At 44.3% G+C, this 21,050-nt stretch overlaps 1 protein-coding gene and 2 long non-coding RNA genes across 12 annotated transcripts in view; 1 reads left to right on the top strand and 2 right to left on the bottom strand.

Moving 5' to 3' along the window:
* Nucleotides 1-4,173, bottom strand: part of SBNO1 (strawberry notch homolog 1) — a 62,051-nt gene extending 57,878 nt beyond the window's left edge. For all 3 annotated transcript variants that reach the window (XM_077875344.1, XM_077875346.1, XM_077875345.1), the window contains exon 1: nucleotides 4,010-4,173. The gene's annotated coding sequence lies outside the window, so the exon portion shown is untranslated. The remainder of the gene's footprint in view (nucleotides 1-4,009) is intronic.
* A 114-nt stretch (nucleotides 4,174-4,287) lies between these two features.
* Nucleotides 4,288-9,101, top strand: LOC144299761 (uncharacterized). 8 transcript variants are annotated; one of them, XR_013366453.1, is made up of 4 exons: nucleotides 4,288-4,432; nucleotides 5,350-5,555; nucleotides 8,227-8,428; nucleotides 8,522-9,101. It is a non-coding gene; the product is annotated as an uncharacterized LOC144299761 (long non-coding RNA). The 8 variants fall into 8 exon arrangements; XR_013366446.1 differs by having other exon boundaries at nucleotides 8,227-9,101; XR_013366447.1 differs by having other exon boundaries at nucleotides 4,288-4,453; nucleotides 8,227-9,101.
* Nucleotides 9,102-10,542: 1,441 nt separating this feature from the next.
* LOC144299762 (uncharacterized) lies at nucleotides 10,543-20,763 on the bottom strand. The gene is made up of 2 exons (XR_013366454.1): nucleotides 20,438-20,763; nucleotides 10,543-11,714 (listed from the first exon to the last, which is right to left on the bottom strand). It is a non-coding gene; the product is annotated as an uncharacterized LOC144299762 (long non-coding RNA).
* Nucleotides 20,764-21,050: the final 287 nt, after the last annotated feature.

Genomic DNA, 21,050 nt, shown 5'->3' with positions numbered 1-21,050 from the left:
CAATAGCCAATCAGAAGAATGAAAGGATACAGTTCCCACTGAGAATACCAACACTGAAACCTATCAACCAGGACAAGGTTCCTCTTGTTGAGACCTAAAGCAGATCTTTATAGCTCAGGGCTACAAGATACAAGGGATCTATCTGTAGCAGTGGCAGCACACCACAGAGGCTGAGTAGACTATGGAGTCAAACAGAGTATCTGGGTTCAAATACTGGCTACATCATGCACATGTAGTATAATATAGTCAAGGAATAACTTGTGTGACTCAGTTTCCTCATCTTCATATAGGAATAAAAATAGAACTTATCTTATAGGATTGCTGGTTGAATAAACACTATGCTATTAGCTACTACACTTTGATATTAGTATCACGTCAAAAAATAGGTTTTCTCTCACATGACTAATACAATTTCCCAGAATACAAGTTTTATTTATTGGCAATCCACTCAATAATTAACTTCCAAATTAGTTCTATAAAATATTAATTCCTTTTTACATATAAGTGTCACATATTCAATTTATCCAGGTAATTAGCTGGTATGTCTAGAGGAAACTGGTAGTTCTCTTTATATGTGCAAACATATCATTTACCAAGTATCATGCTAAGATACTTAGCACTTTTAACAGTACTAAGTATGTCTTTTAACTCTGATTCAACTTTGCTTTAATGCAACCCAAAGGTGATAACTGACATTTAGTTTAGTAAGTTGAAGGATAATGATCATCTCAGAATTTAGCTAATATAGTTCATTAACAAGGTGTTTATTTAGTGTCTACTGAGCACTGGTTCCTTGAGAACATCAGGTAGTATAAAAAAGTTCACTAACAAGGATTTTCATTACCTAGAAGGGTATAATCTAATTTTTAACAGCTATTTTTCAAAGGAGCAATTGCTCAGTAAAACATGCCCCTCTCCATTCTCACTGCAAAACTTGTAAGAATGGATTCCCAAAGGAATGTGCAGATGACAAGAGTTTCAAGCATGCTTTGCAAAAAAAGTACATGAAAGAAGGGGGGAGTGTTGTTAAACAACTTTCTTGGTTACCACCACCAAATTCAGATCACTAGTCATCTTGAGATTTACTATAGGTTTAGATTTTTTCCTCTTTTAACCCTCAAGATAACTTCCGAGTAAATACTACATGTTATTCCTTTGTCCCAGATGAAAAACTGAGGCTTAGAGAGATGAATTGTAACAAGTTAACAACAAAGCAATTGTGGAACAGAATCAGAAACTCAGGAGCTCTGACCTCCACATCTCAAAATTCTGTATTCTTAACCCTATACCATATTTTTTAAACCGGTGGTCACACCACAGTGAGCTGTCAAGTCAATTCAGTGTATCATAACCAGAATTCTTAACTATTTCAGTACAGAAGAGAAAACTAGCAAAGAGCATGTGGAGATGATTGTTATTTCATGATGAGTTTTTCAGTTCTATGTGTGGATATGTAGGTCACAATGTAAAACATGTCTTACCAAGGGATACAATAAACAGGTTTTAAAAATTTTTTAAAGATTAATTTATTTATTCATGAGAGACACATACAGAAAGAGAGGCAGAGACACAGGCAGAGAGAGAAGTAGGCTCCTCGCAGGGAGCCTGAGTGGGACTTGATCCCAAGACTTCAGGATCATGCCCTGAGCTGAAGGCAGACGCTTTGACCACTGAGCCACCCAGGCATCCCATAAAAAGGTTTTAAAATCATTGCTCTGTGCCTATACCACCTCCCAAGATTTAATAAGCAAGTTAATTTGATGGGTTTTGTACTGTACTTTATCTATAAAATTGAAGTCCCTGTTCTTCAAGAGCCTATCCTTTTCATCTACAGAAAATTTCAGTAGTATCCCAATTGTCCTTAATATTTAAGTTCAACCACACTGAAGTGGAACTGTCAGCATTAAAAAAAAAAAAAAGACAATTGTAAAATCTTTAGAATTACACATCATTTTACTAATTAGCTATATAATGTGAAAGTAATTACTCTCACAAAGTATCTTTACATCAACTTGAGGCAGGCAAAGCATGGGAACCAAGAGACTCATGAAATCAGGTTACTTGATAAGACCAGACCTCAGATCTGAGTGTTTACGACCTTCACCAGAGGCATGTCTCAAATCAAAGCTCAATTTAGAAACTAAGAAACATCAAAATATATCAGTAGCTATAGTCTTTGAAATGAATCATTTTTTTAAAAGCATGTAAAGAATCTTTATACTGCTCATTTTTAAGCACTATGGAAATTTCAGCAAAACCTTTAAATAAAACTGCCTAAGTTAAAAGCATTTAATGAATGAATGGACTGTAAGCCAGCAAGTAAGCCTTCCTTTTTGATACTTACCCAGCAGCTGAAGTAAAATTTACTTAAAATCCTATAGACAATTGTATGGAATTAAATTAGATTGTGAGATAAAAATGTAGAAGCCGAAGGGAAAAAAATTAAAAAAAAATTTCTGGGAAGCTAAATTTTGGATACAACTCTTTTAAACATGAAAATTTCTCTTGCAAAATAACTGTCCCACGCAAGGCAACAATAGCAAATTCTGCATTTTATACTAGAAATTCTATACAAATTATCTTTTGGCCAATGATAACGGCTTTCCCAACAGCTAAGGAAAAAATCACTTCTTGACTGAAGTAAATAACCCGGGGAAAAAATGGATTCCTTTACACACTGTTGACTGGTTTGTATCTCAGTCAGGTGTTAATAAGTCTATTTCCTCTAGAGCAGCAACTCGGGGTTTGACAGCTTTCTGGACCCTCCTGCCCGACTCTGTAGAAGCCCTATTCTATCTCTTATTGTGGTTGTCTGCATTAAACAAAACATTTAACTCAACATAAACCGCTAATAATCAACTTTCAAAGGTCAAAGGTGACCCAGTTTTTAACCTTCCCTCAGCAACACGTGTTTAGTACAAACTTCCGGGTGCGGTTACAATTGGGTGCGCAATTCAATGGATAAAAACGTTGCTTTATTTGACTCAATTTTCTTGCCCGTTCTTACCCTACGTTTCTCAACCAGCAACTCCCCGAAACAAAAGCTTCCTACAGTAAACGAAGCCCGCACATAAAAAGGGCTTCTCTGTGCGAGGATCAAGTTAGTGGTCCGCAAACATTAACCAAACAGCAGCACAAAGCCAGGGTGGAAAGGGGAGGAGCTGGATGCCAGGGTCAGGAAAGAAACAATCACAAGGGTTCAGGAACATCCAAATCTCCTCAGCGGTTAAACCGATCCCAAACCACTTCTGGGAAACCACCAGCATACACTGGTTTGGGGAACTTTAGATGCTCGTTACGCTAAACACTCTTAAAGTAACCAAATCCCCCATCGCCTTTCTCCACACAGATGCTTAGGGTCCGGGAGAGGAGGGACCTTGAGGCGAAATGAACCTAATCACCCGGTGAGGCTTGAAGGTGGCCCCCACGTGTCCCACGTACCGCCTCGACGCCCTGTGGGCGAGGTAACCAGAAAACTGCAGGTGTGGGGTCCAGATTTAGGGCGCCCCTATCTCCCCCCGCATTCGCCCCAAACCGGGAGCAACCCTCGAGCAGGAAGACTTCTGAAGGATTGCGGAGCTCACTTTCCTGCGGGTCCGGGACGTCGCCATCCCCGAGCGGAGCAGGGAAGGCAAGGGGGGGCGACCCAAGTGGAGCCGGAGCCGGCGTCCGCAGACCCTGCCTCCCCGTCCACACTGAGCGCCTCCGGCCCGGGACACCGGGGGGCCCCCAGGGTCCCAGAGCCCCCACGCGCAGCGACCTCAGGGCCCGGCGCTGACGGGCGGAGGAAGCGAGCGCGGCGGGGCCGCCGCCGGGACCTTGCCCCCGAGTGCCCTGGGGCGCGCAGCTGAGGGGGCGGTGAGGGGCGAGGGAGGCCCCGAGCCGGGGTGAGGTGGCTGCGCCCCCCCCAACCCGGCCCCATACGGCCCCCTGAGGAGAGTGGGAGTGGGAGGCTGGCTGTCCGGGAGGAGGAGTGTGGAAGCAGAACAGGGCTGAGGGAAGGACTTACTTTCCCTGCGGGGTCCGACGCCGAAACAGCTCCTCCCGGGTGGCGAGAGCTTGAAGAACTAGAGGCGACTGGAGCGGAGGCGGCGGTGGCGGCGGCAGCAGCGGCGTCCGGCTCTGCCTACCTCCCCGCCGCCATCTTGACGCCCCTCCCCCCAGCCCCCCCGCCCCGCCGGAGGGGAGGGGGTGGGGCGACGGCTGAAGCGCCGCGCGCACGCAGCGCGCGCCGCGCGCCCCACGTGACTTCCTCCCCCCTCCCTCCGCTCCTCAGCGCCCCCCTCCGCCCCGCCTCCCACCTAGGTGAAGGAAGATGATTTCCCCCCCCCATCTTGACCACCCCCTGCCTTCGCTGCCAAGCACGGGCTCCGCCGGCTCCAGCCGACCCGGTACCAGTGGTTGGATCCAAGAGAATTCCGGAACCCAAACGGTCCATTACCGCGGCTCCGGGGTGGGCGAGGGGTGAGGGGGCCGGGTTTCCGAGAAGGGGGAGGGGGGAAGGCGAAGGCCGCCTAGAAGAATCACGTGTCTACTGCTTCCGCCGGCGCTCGAAAGACCTCGCGAGAATTCCGTTCCACCTCCCTTTCTGCCCCGCGGGCTGTCGGGAGGAAGGTCTGTGCTCTGCCTTGCCACGAGGAGGTCAGCTTGTGGCCCGGGCGCATGCGTCCCACACCTGCTTTCAAAGTCGGGCTAGGAGGGGCCCGGAGCTATTTTCAAAATGTTTTTGGTGTGTGTGGCTTCGGTCCAGGAAGTTACCTAGTGGCGTCTCTGTCACTTTGGAAAGCTCTTCATTACCCAGTCAGCCGTAGAAAGAAAAATATTCGCGGATTCACTGCTTGTTAGTCTCGCTCAAAGCACTTTATTCAGCATGAAACCGCAGTATAGGGCAGCCCGGGTGGCTCAGCGGTTTAGCGCCGCCTTCGGCCCGGGGCCTGATCCTGGAGACCCGGGATAGAGTCCCACCTCGGGTTCCCTGCATGGAGCCTGCTTCTCCCTCTGCCTCTCTCTCTCCTCTCTGTGTTTCTCATGAATAAGTAAATAAAATCTTAAAAAAAGAAAAGAAACCGCAGTAGAACTCGGAGCTCCCAGGCTGGTACACTGCTGTTATCATACCCTAAGGATGTGACGGGGTCAGCCCTACTTGTTTTTTTCTGAACCAACTATTACTCTCAATTAATGATTGCTCCAGATAGGTCTGTCCCTACCATCTCTCGCCTCCCTAATTTCTTCTCTACCTCCTCTTCCTTTATATTGTTATTATTAAATGACCTAACAGAATAAGCAAATTAACTTTTTGGTAACCCTTTTGTAAAGTCATTCTGAATGCTGTTTGACTCCGTTGCTTAGGTAATAGGGACGCCTGGGTGATTCTTGCCCCCTACTGGCGGCGTGTCCCACTGGCCTTGTGCTGAGAGAAATCCAAGTCTCCAAACATTTGGAGGTTAAAGTGTGAACTTTTCAGAAGAAAGTAGAGGCAGAGGGAAGAAGAAAGAAAATAAAAGTCATGGCAAGATGATTACAAATCATTCAACTCGAACTCAGCGTTTGTATGTGTAAGTATATATTACATGTGTATATTCCTATAGGTGAACATTTTACATAGCAGACTAATCAGTTTACTTCCATTATCTCATTTCTCCTTATGCACAAAAAAAAACAACAACAACAACTGGTAAAGGTTAAAATGATAAAAACTAGTTCCAAAAGAACAAGGCCCTTATCTGTCTTGTTCGGCATAAGCCACTAGACTAGTTTATGGTCTAGTGTAGATGACAGCAAATAAGCTATTACGGATCTGTCATGCTAACTGAGGAAGGATGCAGCAAAAACAAACAAACAAACAAACAAACACCTAAAACATTGTAGTTAATGCTTCAGTGTCTTCCAAGCTTGGTTGATACAGTTCTGTTTCCAAGGGGCCCTCAAACTCTTGCTGCACACTAGGACTACATAAGTACTAGATTCTAACAGTGGAGGCCTGACCTGCAAACTCCCATCCTTAGAGGTACCTTGAGTATCCAAGCCAGATCCTTGCTGCGATCTCTGCATAATCTTCTTATCTGGGACCCAAGTAAAAGGTGGTGTTTCAGGTGATACTTGCAATATAACCGCAGATATGCACACACATGTCATGCACAAGGTTATTCCCTGCAGCATTATTTGTAGACTCAGACCATGAGAAACAGCCTAAATGCCTTTGAGGAAAGGACTGGTCATCTAAACTATGATACTTCCCTACAGTGAAACAGTTGTTCAAGAGAATGAAGTACTTCTGTCTGTGAGAATGTATAGTACTATATTTTGCTGGTGTGTACACATAGAGCATCTCAGAATGACAACATGAGTAGCAGTTGTTATCAGGGGATGGGAATCAAGCTCTATAGAGTATCAGAAGCAGGAGGAAGGCTTACTGAATACACTCAGAACAGAGATGCTATTGGAAGCAGATGATTCAAAACAAATCCCTTTTAACACATGGTATTGACTTCCCAGTGGCTGTGATAGCTGCACTTCTCCCTCCATTCAATAAGTATTTATTGAGTCCTTGCTATGCACCAGGTACTATGTTAGAGGTTAGGGGCACAAATTTAAGAAAACCAAATGAAGGGAGAGACAGGGATTGTCCCTGGCCCATAATGTCCTTACAGTCTAGGGGTGTCAATCCAAAATTTACATGAAATGTAAACAACTTTTTTTTTAAGATTTTATTTATTTATTCATGAGAGACAGAGAAGCAGAGACGTAGGTAGAGGGAGAAGCAGGCTCCCTGTGGGGAGCCTGATGTGAGACTCAATCCCAGGAGCCCAGGATCATAACCTGAGCCAAAGGCAGATGCTCAACCACTTGGCCACCCAGGTGCACCCAAAGTGTAAACTTGTAGGGACACCTGGGTAGCTCAGTCAGTTAAGCATCTGCCTTCAGCTCAGGTTGTAATCCCAGGGTCCTGGGACTGAGTCCCGCATCAGGCTTCCTGCTCAGTGGGGAGTCTGCTTCTCCCTCTCCTCCTGCCCCTTCCCCTGCTCTTGTTCTCTCTCTCTCAAGTAAATAAAATCTTTTTTTTTTTTTTGTAAATAAAATCTTAAAAAAAAATGTAAGCTTGTAACTGTGACATTGCTACAAAGAAGCTAAGAGCCTATTACAGACGAGTTTGACCTCATCAGGGAAGTCAAGGAAGGTTTCCTCGAGGAAGTGATAACTGAGCAGAGATTTGGAAAATAGGTATCATGTAGGCATAGAGAAGAGGGAACTGCCTTTCAAGAAGGGAAACTGCCTTTCAAGAAGGGAAACAGTAAATGTCCTGAAACAGGTGGAAGCAAAGCAAGAAGGGACAGTAATGGGGCAAGGGCAGTGGTGGTTAAGATACTGTCTCTTGGCTCCAAACTCAAGCTTCCAATTTGCAAAACTACATTCTGTTTTGCCAGCTGTTTCAGTGTTTGTTTCTGCACTAGGGAGTGCTGGAGGGAGAGGACAACACTGTGAACATCATTCCAACAGCGCTTCTTCACCCTGGCAGCTGCATTTCCTCCCCATAGCAGCAACTCTGCTCACTTTTCCCCACACCTGCAGAACTAGCCCTTTAAACCCTCCTCTCAGACAGGAGGACCACTGGGAGCCTCCCCAAGGTCATTCTGTAAGGTCAGAGACACTAGCACCAGCTGAGTACAGCCCCCTTCTTGAAGTTTAGGTCTTGGCAACATGGGGCCTTTTACATTTCCTAGTGACACCAACCCCTTACCTCTTCCCCTTAGCTTGAGTGGTAAGAGCTGCTTCCTGCAGTTGCTACCTCTGTGATGCCGTAAAGTTCTCTTTTCACCCTTTCAAGTTATCTAGTTAAGCAGTTTAGATTTAGTTAACATTTTTTTTTAAAGATTTTATTTATTTTGAAAGAGGGAGAATAAGAACTAGGTGCAGGGGGAGGAGCAGAGGAGAGAGAATCTCAAGCAGACTACCCACTGAGCACAGAGCCCAACATGGGGCTCAATCTGATAACCATGAGATTTATGACCTGAGCTGAAATCAAGAGTCAGACACTTAACCCACTGAATCACCCAGGTGCCCCCTTACATTAATTTATCTCTGTTCAGAACCTAGTATAGTTTCTGCCTCCTGTGTGAACTTTGATTGACATAACGAGTAACAAGGAATTATCAGTAGGATTATAAAAATAGATGAAGGCCATTCTCAAAGAGCCTTTTGTAACTGAGTTTGGACTTTATTTTGTAGACTACAGGAAACTCGGAAGCCTGCTGTGCAGATAACTGCTGTGGTTGGATGTGCATTCTAGAAGAATCACTCAGGAAGCAACGTACCAGATGGATCCTAAGAACTGGACTGCAGGTATGAGGAGTAGACAGAAGAACAGAAACTGAAATGGAGTAAAATTGTTGAACAATAGAAGAAGACCAGGTTCAAGAAATACTAGGAGGTAAAGCCAATAACACACAGTGACTGGTTGGATAGGGTTTATAAGGAGAGAAGAGTCTAGAATGAAGCCTCAGTTTCTCACTTTTGTACCTAGGTAGATAACAATGCCATAGCTGAAACTGTGACCTCAGGAAGACAAACAGATGTGGAGAGGAAGACAGTAATATGGAAAGTTTTGCGTATCTATTTTTACGTAATAAAGAACCCCTAAACCTAACAACTTAATGAAACAACCATTTTATTACTTCTTATGATTCTTCAAGCTGGGCTGAGCTTAGCTGGACAGTTCTGCTGGGCTTGCTAATAGTCACTTGTGTAACTATAACTAGGTGGGCTCAGCTAGGATTCTTAGACAGCTGTTATTGCTCTGTTTGCATGTAGTCTCTCTAGTTGCCTTATAGTTCTTACATGGTGGCTCTGGGCTCCCAAGAACACAAAAGCAGAAGCTTCTAGACTCTTGAATTTTAGCCTTGCAACTGACACAGTGATGTTTCCACCGCATTCTATCAATTAAGGAGGCCACACAAGACTCAAGGAAAGACAACACAAGAGTATGAATGGAGGGGGGCACCTGCCTGGCTCAGTTGGTAGAGCATACAACTCTTGACGCTGGTGTGAGTTCAATGCCCATGTTGGGTGTAGAGATTATTTAAAAATAAAATGATCTTCGGGCACCTGGGTGGCTCAGTGGTTGAGTGTCTCCCTTTGGCCCAGGTAGTGATTACGGGATCTTGGGATTGAGTCCTGCATCCTCGGATTCTGGGATCAACTCCCTGCTGAACAGGGAGCCTGCTTCTCCCTCTGCCTGTGTCTCTGCCATTGTCTGTGTCTCTCATGAATAAATAAAATCTTGGGCAGCCTGGGTGGCTCAGCAGTTTAGCACCACCTTCGGTCCAGGGCCTGATCCTGGAGACCTGAGATCGAGTCCCACATCAGGCTCCCTGCATGGAGCCTGTTTCTCCCTCTGCCTGTGTCTCTGTCTCTCTCTCTGTGTGTGTCTCCGATGAATAAATTAAAAAAATCTTTAAATAAATAAATAAAATATTTTTTAAAATTTTTTAAAATAAATAAAATCTTAATAAATAAGTAAGTAAGTAAATAAATAAATAAACTTCAAGTGAAAGTAAAAAAAGAGCAGGGGCGCCTGAGTAGCTCAGTTGCTTAAGTGCCTGACTTTTTTTTTTTTTTTTTTTTATGATAGTCACACAGAGAGAGAGAGAGAGGCAGAGACACAGGCAGAGGGAGAAGCAGGCTCCATGCACCGGGAGCCCGACGTGGGATTCGATCCCGGGTCTCCAGGATCGCGCCCTGGGCCAAAGGCAGGCGCCAAACCGCTGCACCACCCAGGGATCCCCTAAGTGCCTGACTCTTTTTTTTTTTTTAATAATAAATTTATTTTTTTATTGGTGTTCCATTTGCCAACATACAGAATAACACCCAGTGCTCATCCCATCAAGTGCCCCCCTCAGTGCCTGTCACCCATCACCCCCAACCCCTGCCCTCCTCCCCTTCCACCACCCCTAGTTCGTTTCCCAGAGTTAGGAGTCTTTATGTTCTGTCTCCCTTTCTGATATTTCCCACACATTTCTTCTCCCTTCCCTTATATTCCCTTTCACTATTATTTATATTCCCCAAATGAATGAGAACATACAATGTTTATCCTTCTCCGATTGACTTACTTCACTCAGCATAATACCCTACAGTTCCCTCCACGTTGAAGCAAATGGTGGGTATTTGTCGTTTCCAATGGCTGAGTAATATTCCATTGTATACATAAACCACATCTTCTTTATCCAGTCATCTTTTGATGGACACCGAGGCTCCTTCCACAGTTTGGCTATTGTGGCCATTGCTGCTATAAACATCGGGGTGCAGGTGTCCCGGCATTTCATTGCATCTGTATCTTTGGGGTAAATCCCCAACAGTGCAATTGCTGGGTAGTAGGCCAGGTCTATTTTTAACTTTTTGAGGAACCTTCACACAGTTTTCCAGAGTGGCTGCACCAGTTCACATTCCCACCAACAGTGTAAGAGGGTTCCCTTTTCTCCGCATCCTCTCCAACATTTGTGGTTTCCTGCCTTGTTAATTTTCCCCATTCTCACTGGTGGGATCTCATTGTGTTTTTTTTTTTTTTTAATTTTTATTTATTTATGATAGTCACACAGAGAGAGAGAGGCAGAGAGACAGGCAGAGGGAGAAGCAGGCTCCATGCACCAGGAGCCCGACGTGGGATTCGATCCCGGGTTTCCAGGATTGTGCCCTGGGCCAAAGGCAGGCGCCAAACCGCTGCACCACCCAGGGATCCCTCATTGTGGTTTTGATTTGTAGTTCCCTGATGGCAAGTGATGCAGAGCATTTTCTCATGTGCATGTTGGCCATGTCTATGTCTTCCTCTGTGAGATTTCTCTTTATGTCTTTTGCCCATTTCATGATTGGATTGTTTGTTTCTTTGGTGTTGAGTTTAATAAGTTCTTTATAGATCTTGGATACTAGCCCTTTATCTGATACGTCATTTGCAAATATCTTCTCCCATTCTGTAGGTTGTCTTTTAGTTTTGTTGACTGTATCCTTTGCTGTGCAAAAGCTTATCTTGATGAAGTCCCAATAGTTCATTTTTGCTTTTGTTTCTTTTGCCTTCGTGGATGTATCTTGCAAGAAGTTACTGTGGCTGAGTTCAAAAAGGGTGTTGCCTGTGGTATCCTCTAGGATTTTTTTTTTTTTTTTTTTTTTTTATAATAGTCACACACAGAGAGAGAGAGGCAGAGACATAGGCAGAGAGAGAAGCAGGCTCCATGTACCGGGAGCCCGACATGGGATTCGATCCCGGGTCTCCAGGATCGCGCCCTGGGCGAGAAATGCTCTGCATCACTTGCCATCAGGGAAATACAAATCAAAACCACAATGAGATCCCACCAGTGAGAATGGGGAAAATTAACAAGGCAGGCGCCAAACCGCTGCGCCACCCAGGGATCCCTCCTCTAGGATTTTGATGGAATCTTGTCTCACATTTAGATCTTTCATCCATTTTGAGTTTATCTTTGTGTATGGTAAAAGAGAGTGGTCTAGTTTCATTCTTCTGCATGTGGATGTCCAATTTTCCCAGCACCATTTATTGAAGAGACTGTCTTTCTTCCAGTGGATAGTCTTTCCTCCTTTATCGAATATTAGTTGACCATAAAGTTCAGGGTCTACTTCTGAGTGCCTGACTCTTAATCTCAGCTCAGGTCTTGATATCAGGGTCATAAGTTCGAGTCCTGCATTGGGCTCCACACTGAGCATGGAGTCGCCTTAAGGAAAAAAAAAAAGTATGAATGGTGGGAGGTGTTCATAGGAGGCCATGAAAGTAAGGCTATCACGAGGAATTTTTTTTTTAAGATTTTATATATTTATCCATGAGACACAGAAAGAGAGAGAGGCAGAGACACAGGCAGAGGGAGAAGCAGGCTCCATGCAGGGAACCTGATGTGGGACTCGATCCCAGGTCTCCAGGATCACGCCCTGGGCTGAAGGCTGTGCTAAACCGCTGAGCCACCCGGGCTGCCCTATCATGAGGAATTTTTTATTTGTTTTTTTTTTTTAAGATTTTATTTGTTTATTCACAAGAGACACAGAGAGAGAGAGAGGCAGAGACACAGGCAGAGGGAGAAGCAGGCTCCATACAGGGAGCCTGATGTGGGACTCGATCCCGGGACTCCAGGATCATGCCCTGGCCCGAAGGCAGGCTCTAAACCGCTGAGCCACCCAGGGATCCCCATCATGAGGAACTTTTAAGGGGCCAATGAGACATCCAAGTGGAGATATCTAGTAAGCAGTTAGGTTTCTACAGCTTGAGGATCCAGATGGAGATTAAAACATGCGCAAGGGCAAAACTAGAGAGAAAAGCAGGGGGCCAAAGGCAGAAAGTTGTATATCTAAGAGGTGAGCACTCAATGAGCCTCATGAAAGAGAGATCAAAGCAGAAGGAGGGACAGATTATGCCATGGAAGCCAAGGAAGTAGAGTTTCAAGGACTGTGTGGTCAGCAATATTTAATGCAGCAGATAGCACCAGAATACCAGAATATAACTAAAGCAACTATAGGCTTTCTCACAATGGCAGACATCATGGTGGACAGAGGTTTTTGATGGTTTTTTTTTCCTTTTTAAAGACTTTTTTTTTTTTTTTTTTAGATTTTATTTATTTATTTGACAAAGATATAGAGAGAGCACAAGCAGGGTAGTGGGAGTCAGAGGGAGAGGCTCCCTACTGCGCAGGCCCCATTTGGGGCTCAATCCCAGGACCCTAGGATCATGACCTGAGCCAAAAGCAGATGCTTAACCAACTGAGCCACCAGGCATCCTTAAGGAATTTTTTTTTTAAGCAGTTGTATATTCACAACAAATTTGAGGGGAAGGTACGGAGACTTCCCATGTACCCCTAATTCCCACACATGCAAGCTTCCCCAGTTATCAATGTCCCCTACTGGAATGGTATATTTGTTATAATTGTGCTAGATCCACCTTGATGTATCATTATCACTCAAAGTCCATAGTTTACCTTAAAGTTCATTCTTGGTGGTATATATCATATGAGTTTGGACAAATGCATAATAACATGTGTCTATCATTATAGTATCACTATCCTAAAAATCTTCTGTGCTCTGGAACACGTTGTTTTTTGCTACCCCAAAGCCATCTTTCTTTTTTCAGATAGTGACACCTTAATTTTATCTCTCTTTGTCTCTCAAAGTCTATGTGGTTTGGAAAGCACTAATCATCTCCCATACACATTACTCCAGAGTTGAGCATATAATTCAGGTCTGGCAAATTGGAATGCTGGATGCACATCCAGGCCACATTGATAGATTTAGTGCCAAGCCAATGAGTTTCAGTTTCAGAACTTTATATTTTAAGTAGTAGGAAAAAGAGGTACCTGGCTGGTTTAGTTGGTAGAGCATACAACTCTGGATCTTGAGATCATGAATTCAAGCTCCATGTTGGGCATATAGCTTACTTTAAAACAAAACAAAACATTATAAAACGTAAGACATCAACTGAAAGTAGTAGGAAAAAGACAGTATCTTGCCACTGGTGTTGCTAAGATAGCACTGCGAAGTGAGGGCAGAGGCATGTGGAATGAGAGACCAGTCTGTGAGGCCAATCTAGACAATGGTAGGGCAAAGAAGCATATAGGGAGGGACAGACTAAATCCAGATGACTTTCTTCAACCTCCTGGATCCCGTCAAGCCTGAAGTTACTCCTACCCTTGAACTTTTCTGTTACGAGCGAAAACAGACTTCATTTCCTTGAGCCAGGTTGAGCTGGGTTTTTTTATTTTTTAAAGAGATATCCTTTTTTTTTTAAGATTTTTATTTATTTATGATAGACAGAGAGAGAGAGAGAGAGGCAGAGACACAGGAGGAGAGAGAAGCAGGCTCGAGAGAGAGAGAGAGAGAGAGAGAGAGAGAGAGAGGCAGAGACACAGGAGGAGAGAGAAGCAGGCTCCATGCCGGGAGCCCAACATGGGACTCGACCCCGGGACTCCAGGATCGCGCCCTGGGCCAAAGGCAGGTGCTAAACCACTGAGCCACCCAAGGATCCCCAAGAGCTGGGTTTTTTAAATTTGCAATCCAAAACAATCTTGACCAATACAGATACCAATTAAAAACTGAAAACTTGGGCAGCCCCGGTGGCACAGTGGTTTGGCGCCGCCTGCAGCCTGGGGTATGATCCTGGAGACCCGAGATCTAGTCCCACATTGGGCTCCCTGCATGGAGCCTGCTTCTCCCTCTGCCTGTGTCTCTGCCTCTCTCTCTGTGTCTATGAATAAATAAATAAAATCTTAAAAAAAAAACCTGAAAACTTGAAACATATATTTAAGCTAATTTTTACAATTTTTCACTGGCCTTAATTACCAAACTTCTTAGAGAATAGACTGCTATGGACTCACACTATCCCAAGAGAGTATGGACATTTTAGTCCACATAGAGGATCTCTTTAGGAAAGGGAAGAACAGAATGGAAGAATGGCAGACAGATGAAGGCAAAGACTTTGGGTGCAGCCCCTCGGCCCAAGTAACAAGAGTTGAGTTTCTTGCCTCTAAACATATCAGGTATACGGGAATTGTTATATGTTTTTTTTTTTTAAGATTTTATTTATTTATTCATGAGAGATACAGAGAGGCAGAGACGCAAGCAGAGGGAGAAGCAGGCTCCATGCAGGGAGCCCAATGTAGGACTAGATCCTGGAACTCCAGGATCACGCCCTGGGCCGAAGGGAGGCACTCAACCACTGAGCCATTCAGGCATCCCGTTACCTGTTTCTTAATACAGATTTTCAGGGGATCCCTGGGTGGCTCAGCGGTTTAGCGGCTGCCTTTGGCCCAGGGCGCAATCCTGGAGTCCTGGGATCGAGTCCCACGTCAGGCTCCCAGCATGGAGCCTGCTTCTCCCTCCTCCTGTGTGTCTCTGCCTCTCTCTCTCTCTCTCTCTCTCTATGTCTATCATAAATAAATAAGTAAATCTTTAAAAAAAATACAGATTTTCAGAATGTTCTGACAACTCTTTGTACATAAAAAGTGTGTATTGTCATTATTTGTTTGGGTCATTGCTGTAACCCGTCTCTACCTTCTCTAAGGCATTCTAGTAGCATATGCATAAACTAGTGCTGGAACGGGGAGCGAGATTAAGAAGGAGAAGAGATTCTGTTTGTTTAAAGTTTTCACCCTATGTGTGTATTAACTTAATATTTTTTTAAGATGTTATTTATCAGAAAGTGAGAGTATGCAGGAGTGGGAGGTAGGGGCAGAGGGAGAGGGAGACAGAGAAGCAGGATCTCCACTGGGCAGGGCTTGATCCCAGGACCCCAGATCATGACCTTAGCCAAAGGCAGATGCTTAATTGACTGAGCCACCCAGGTGCCACAGTACTTTTTTATGGGTTTTTTTTTTTTTTTTTTTTACTTTTTTATGTTTTTACAATGGATGCTCTGCTATTCATTTTTATAAATTTCCCTTAAAAGCATCTTTTTAAGATATCTAAATTATTAAACACAGACACACTATTGTCATGGACTTAATTGTGCCCTCCACGAATCCATAGATCAGAGTTCTAACCCCAGGACCTCAGAATGTGACCTTGGAGACAGGATCTTTACAGATCAAATCAAGTTCAAGTGAAGTCACTAGTGTGACCCTTCATCCAACATGACTGTGTCCTTATGAAAGGGAAATTTGGAGACACATGGGAACAGGGAGAATGCTGTGTGAAGATGAAGGCAGAGGTCAGGGTAATCCTGCTAGAAACCAAGGCATGCCTAAGTTTGTCAGCATACCACCAGAAACTAGGGGAGAGTCACAGAACAGACTCTTCCTCACAGCTCTCCATAGGAGCCAGCCTTGCCAATACTTTGGGTTTTGTACTTCTAGCCTCTAGAACTGTGAGGCAATATGTTTTTATTGTTTAAGCAACTCAGTTTATGGTGCTCTATTATAGCAGCCCTAGCAAACTAATCTATTATGTATATCTCTCAGAAAGAAAATGATGTGTATTCACCCCTTCAAACCCACAAATTAAATTAAAGTTCTAACCAAGAAACCAAAATAAAAGCCCAAGCAAAAAAAAAAAAAAAAGATTAACAAAGCACATGGTAAATTGAACAGTTTGATCTGTGCTCTTTAACCATCTTTTTTTTTTTAATTTTTTAAAATTTTTATTTATTTATGATAGTCACAGAGAGAGAGAGAGGCAGAGACACAGGCAGAGGGAGAAGCAGGCTCCATGCACCGGGAGCCTGACGTGGGATTCGATCCCGGGTCTCCATGATCGCGCCCTGGGCCAAAGGCAGGCGCTAAACCACTGCACCACCCAGGGATCCCTCTTTAACCATCTTTAAGCTGACTTTTCAAACACCCTTACCTATCAAGATATATGTTCTCCATTTGCTTTTTCAATAAAATGATAATTTTTGAAGAATTAATCCCCAATCAATGGAAGAACTAGTTTATAATACCTTTTCTTAAAAAGATATGTGAGGGGTAATCCCTGGGTGGCTCAGTGGTTTAGCGCCTGCCTTCGGCCCAGGGCGTGATCCTGGGGTCCCGGGATCGAGTCCCGCATCGGGCTTCTGCATGGAGCCTGCTTCTGCCTCTGCCTGTGTCTCTGCCAGTGTCTCTGTCTCTCTCTCTCTCTCTCTGTGTGTCTCTAATGAATAAATAAAAATCTTAAAAAATATATATATATATGTGAGGAACACCTGGCTGGCTCATTTGGTTAAGCAGTTAAGCATCTGACTTTTTTTGTTTCTGTTTTTTTTTTTTTTTTATGATAGTCACACACAGAGAGAGAGAGAGGCAGAGACATAGGCAGAGGGAGAAGCAGGTTCCATACACCGGGAGCCCGACGTGGGACTCGATCCTGGGTCTCCAGGATTGTGCCCTCGGCCAAAGGCAGGCGCCAAACCGCTGCGCCACCCAGGGTTCCCCAAGCATCTGACTTTTGATCTTGGCTCAGGGCTTCATCTCAGTGTCATGAGTTCAAGACCCAGGCTGGGCTCCAACACTGGCTGTGGAGCCTACTTTAAAAAAAAAAGAAAGAAAGAGGGGGAGGGGATAAAAAAATAAATAAAAAAAAAAAAAAAAAGAAAGAAAGAAAAAGAAAAAGATGTGGGATGGAAAGAATACATACCCATTAACAGATGAGAAAAAGGACTCAAGCAAAAGAGCTATTGGCTCTATATCATCTGATACCAAATTTTGTGCAATAGACATCATTTTTGTGTATTCTCTCCATGCTCAATAACAGGAGTCTGACCACAGAATCCTCTCTTGAAATGCTACTTAATAGATAAGTTTTGCCTTCCCTCTGAGGACACCAAGAAAAGAATGGAGATAGAGAAGAAAGTGTTAATAACCCACATTATAGCAATTCACTAAGATGCAATTTTATAACTTTATTTTAAGTCACTGCTAAATGGCTACCATTTCCAACTCCTACATCCCCATATGCTTTATATTCATTCTCTCATTTAATCCTAACAATAAGCCTATGAGGTATAGAGTATTGTTTTACTGTCACTTACTTGAGTTCTAAATATATTACGTGTATTATATGTAGGGCAGCCCGGGTGGCTCAGTGGTTTAGTGCCACCTTCGGCCCAGGTTGTGATCCTGGGGACCCGGGATCGAGTCCCACGTCAGGCTCCATGCATGGAGCCGGCTTCTCCCTCTGTCTGTGTCTCTGCCTCTCTCTCTCTCTCTCGCTCTGTGTCTCCCATGAATAAATAAATTCTTTTAAAAAAATTAAAATATAAAAAATAAAAATAAAAAAATAAAAAATATATATTATATGTAATATTATAAATTAGTGTATGTGTCTACATAGGGGGAAGTTTTATATATTTATATATGTGTATCCATCCATACTTACATATAAATTTTTATATACATATTAATATATATATAGTAGAAAAATACACGTGTATGCTTATACATTACACATATTCACAGAAGAATGGGATGGAGTAGATCATAGTGGCCACCAGCTATGGAACTTTAGGATACACATATCCCATCTGATAAAAACTTACAAGAACTGATGCTAACATGAAATATTTGACAATAGCAAAAGCCTGGAACAAATACAAATGCAAAAATAACACTAAAGTAAGAAAAGTAATCTTAGTACTGGTATGATTTCACCCACATGATGTAACCATCTCAGCAAAGTGGGGATCATTAAGCAAACATTCCGGAAACATGTCACATTATTCCGAGATTCCAAGCTTCAAAATAGATTATTGTAATTTATGTAACTATTTGCAGTGAATAATTGTTGAGATTCACCAATCTATCCTTGGCTTAAAACCATTCAGTGATTTCCCATTAGACTTGGAATAAACATCTGAGCCCTTACTATGATTTTCATGTTGGTCTGGGTCCAGAAAAACAGAATTTAAAATAGGAACTTCATTAAATAGGTGGTGGGAACACTAAGGTAACTAAACTGCAGGTAACTTAGCTCAGCTTGATGGAGAACAAGTCAGAGAGATTAGGGCTAGAAGGATCAGAGGGGGAGCCTGTAAGAACCTGGAGACTGAACCAGTTGCCTGTGTGTGAAGCAGCGTGTCCTTGCTTAGGTAACCATGATGAGTATTGCAGGCACACAGGAGTGAGCAAGTTCCTTCTCCCTCCTCCTGCCTTCCAGATACCCCGGATCCTCTCCTGGTGACAAAACCTAACACTGACAAAGGAGCAATATGGTTTGCAGCCCCAGTATTGCAGAACAGAATGCAGAAATCTGGATTTGGAGCTGAGAGGCCAGCATAGCCGTCAAGGACCTAAGTGATCTGGCACCTCCCTGTCTCCTGTTTCATTCCTCCATTCTCCCCACCATGTGCTCATTTCCAGTGACATCAGGTGTCTTTCTTCCCAAGCACACGAAGCTCATTCCTGCCTCCATACATTCACACATGCTATTCTCTCTACCTAGAAGTATCTTTTCCCTTCAGTCCTATTTATTTAGAATTTAACTTAAAGCCACCAACCAAAGAGAATTTCTCTGACTTCATCAAATCTATAGAAGCAACCCTCTCCCCACTCAGGTTCATTTTCATTTTACTCATAGCATTAATCACTATTTAAGATTATCTTTTGGTGGGGGGGCACCTGGCTGGCTTGGTTGGTTAAGCATCTGCTTAGGTCATGATCCCAGGGTCCTGGGATTGAGCCCCACTTCCAGCTCCCTACTCAGTGAGGAGCCTGCTTCTCCCTCTCCCTCTGCCATGCCCCCATGCTCTCTCAAAGAAATAAAATCTTTTTTAAAAAAAAAAAAAAAAGATTATTATTTTTTTTTAAAGATTGTAAGTAATCTCCACACTTAACATGGGGCTCGAACTCACAATCCTGAAATCAAGAGCTGCATACCCTACCAACCAAGCCAGCCAGGCACTCCTAAGATTATCTTTTTTAAAAGTAGGGTTTTTGGGGGCAGCCCGGGTGGCTCAGCAGTTTAGCGCCGCCTTCAGTCCAGGGCATGATCCTGGAGATCATGGAGACCGGGGATCGAGTCCCACATCAGGCTCCCTGCATGGAGCCTGCTTCTCCCTCTGCCTGTGTCTCTGCCTCTCTGTCTCTCTGTCTCTCTCTCTCTGTCTCTCATGAATAAATAAATAAAATATTTTAAAAAGTGGGGTTTTTTGTTTCTTCTAAAAAATATGAGGAAGGATCTGTGTCTTATCATCACTGTATCTTTGGGGTACCAAATGGTGCCAAGCATACAATTTACTAAGTATAGAATAAATGCATTTTAGAGAAAACAAAAACTTGTATATCTTTGTGAAAGCTGGAAGGAACATTGAAGAGCACAGCCCTATTCTCTCATTTGACAGCTGGGGAAATTGAAGTTCTGAGAGCTGAAATGATATACCAAAACCATACAAGTGAGTTAGTGACAAATGTGTCACTCTTGGAGCACCCGGGTGGCTCAATAGGTTGGCATCCCCCTCTTTTTTCTGCTCAGGTCATGATCTCAGGATTGGTTGTGAGGTGGACCCTGTGTCAAGCTCCCCACTCAGCAGGATTCTGCTTGAGATTCTTCACTCCCCACACCCTCAACAAATCTTTAAAAAAATAGTGTCACTCTCTACTTTTCCCAGGGCTTTCACATACATCACCTTATTTACCTTCACTTCATTTTTATTTTCGTGCAATGGTAGGGTCCTTGGGCAATGGCGAGGTTGCCAAAACGTTCTGGGGGGCCAAAGAGAGACAGTGGACGAGTGACCTCTGCCTACATCTGTAGGAGGGACACATAGGAGCTGTAACTGGACACCTTACCTGTGTTCAAAGCAAAGACTCTCCAGGACCTACGTTTTTCTCTGGGGACTTTACTGATGGAGCCCCCTAACCCCCTCCTCCCCTCGCCTTGGGGCACAGGGCAAGGTTGTTTCCCTGGTAGCCATCTAGTATTGGAGTCACGCGACTGATCAATGCCCTGCAATTAAACTGCTGGGTGATCGTGGGCAGCAGTAAGTTACCTGGTCCCTCTGGTCACCTCTCCTCCATCTGTAAAATGGGTAGATAACGTGGGCTAGGATTTCTAAGGTTCTGGGAGGTTCATCCTCTGATCCATTTAGTCGGTAGCTGTGCCAGCTAGTTTTGGATACTGTTAAGAATTGACTCCGGAAACCTTTCAAACTTGGGAATGAATGAATGAAACTGCTGGAGGAGTGAAGGTACTGGAGACGCCAAACTGCTGGGAGAACTAAGGTTTGCAGGTCCTAACGGGAGGTCAAGGGGTCAGAGGTCGGGTTCCGGTCAGACCCGAGAAGAACCGGAAGTCCCAGATCCGATCCACTCTGAGCCCGGGCCTCCAGCCGCGTGACTACACCTCCCGGGGCGGAGCTTCAGCGCGGCGAGAGGGCGGAGTTTGGGGCCTCCCAATGGCAGCGCGGGTGTCCTCCCAGCGCAGCCAATCGACGCAGGAAGACGGTACAATTTAAACCCCCTCCCACCTCCCCCGCCGGGACCTGCCCTAAAGCGCTTGTAGAAAGTGCGGCCGCTTGCCCCGCCCCCGCCAGGGAGGCGGGAAGGAGGGCGGGCTTTCCCTGCCGAGCTCGCCTATCAGCGCGGGTAGCGTGGGGAGAGGCG

The sequence above is a fragment of the Canis aureus genome, chromosome 27, assembly GCF_053574225.1.
Source record: "Canis aureus isolate CA01 chromosome 27, VMU_Caureus_v.1.0, whole genome shotgun sequence".
Lineage (NCBI taxonomy): Eukaryota > Metazoa > Chordata > Mammalia > Carnivora > Canidae > Canis > Canis aureus.
This window is presented reverse-complemented; position numbering and strand designations above follow the sequence as displayed.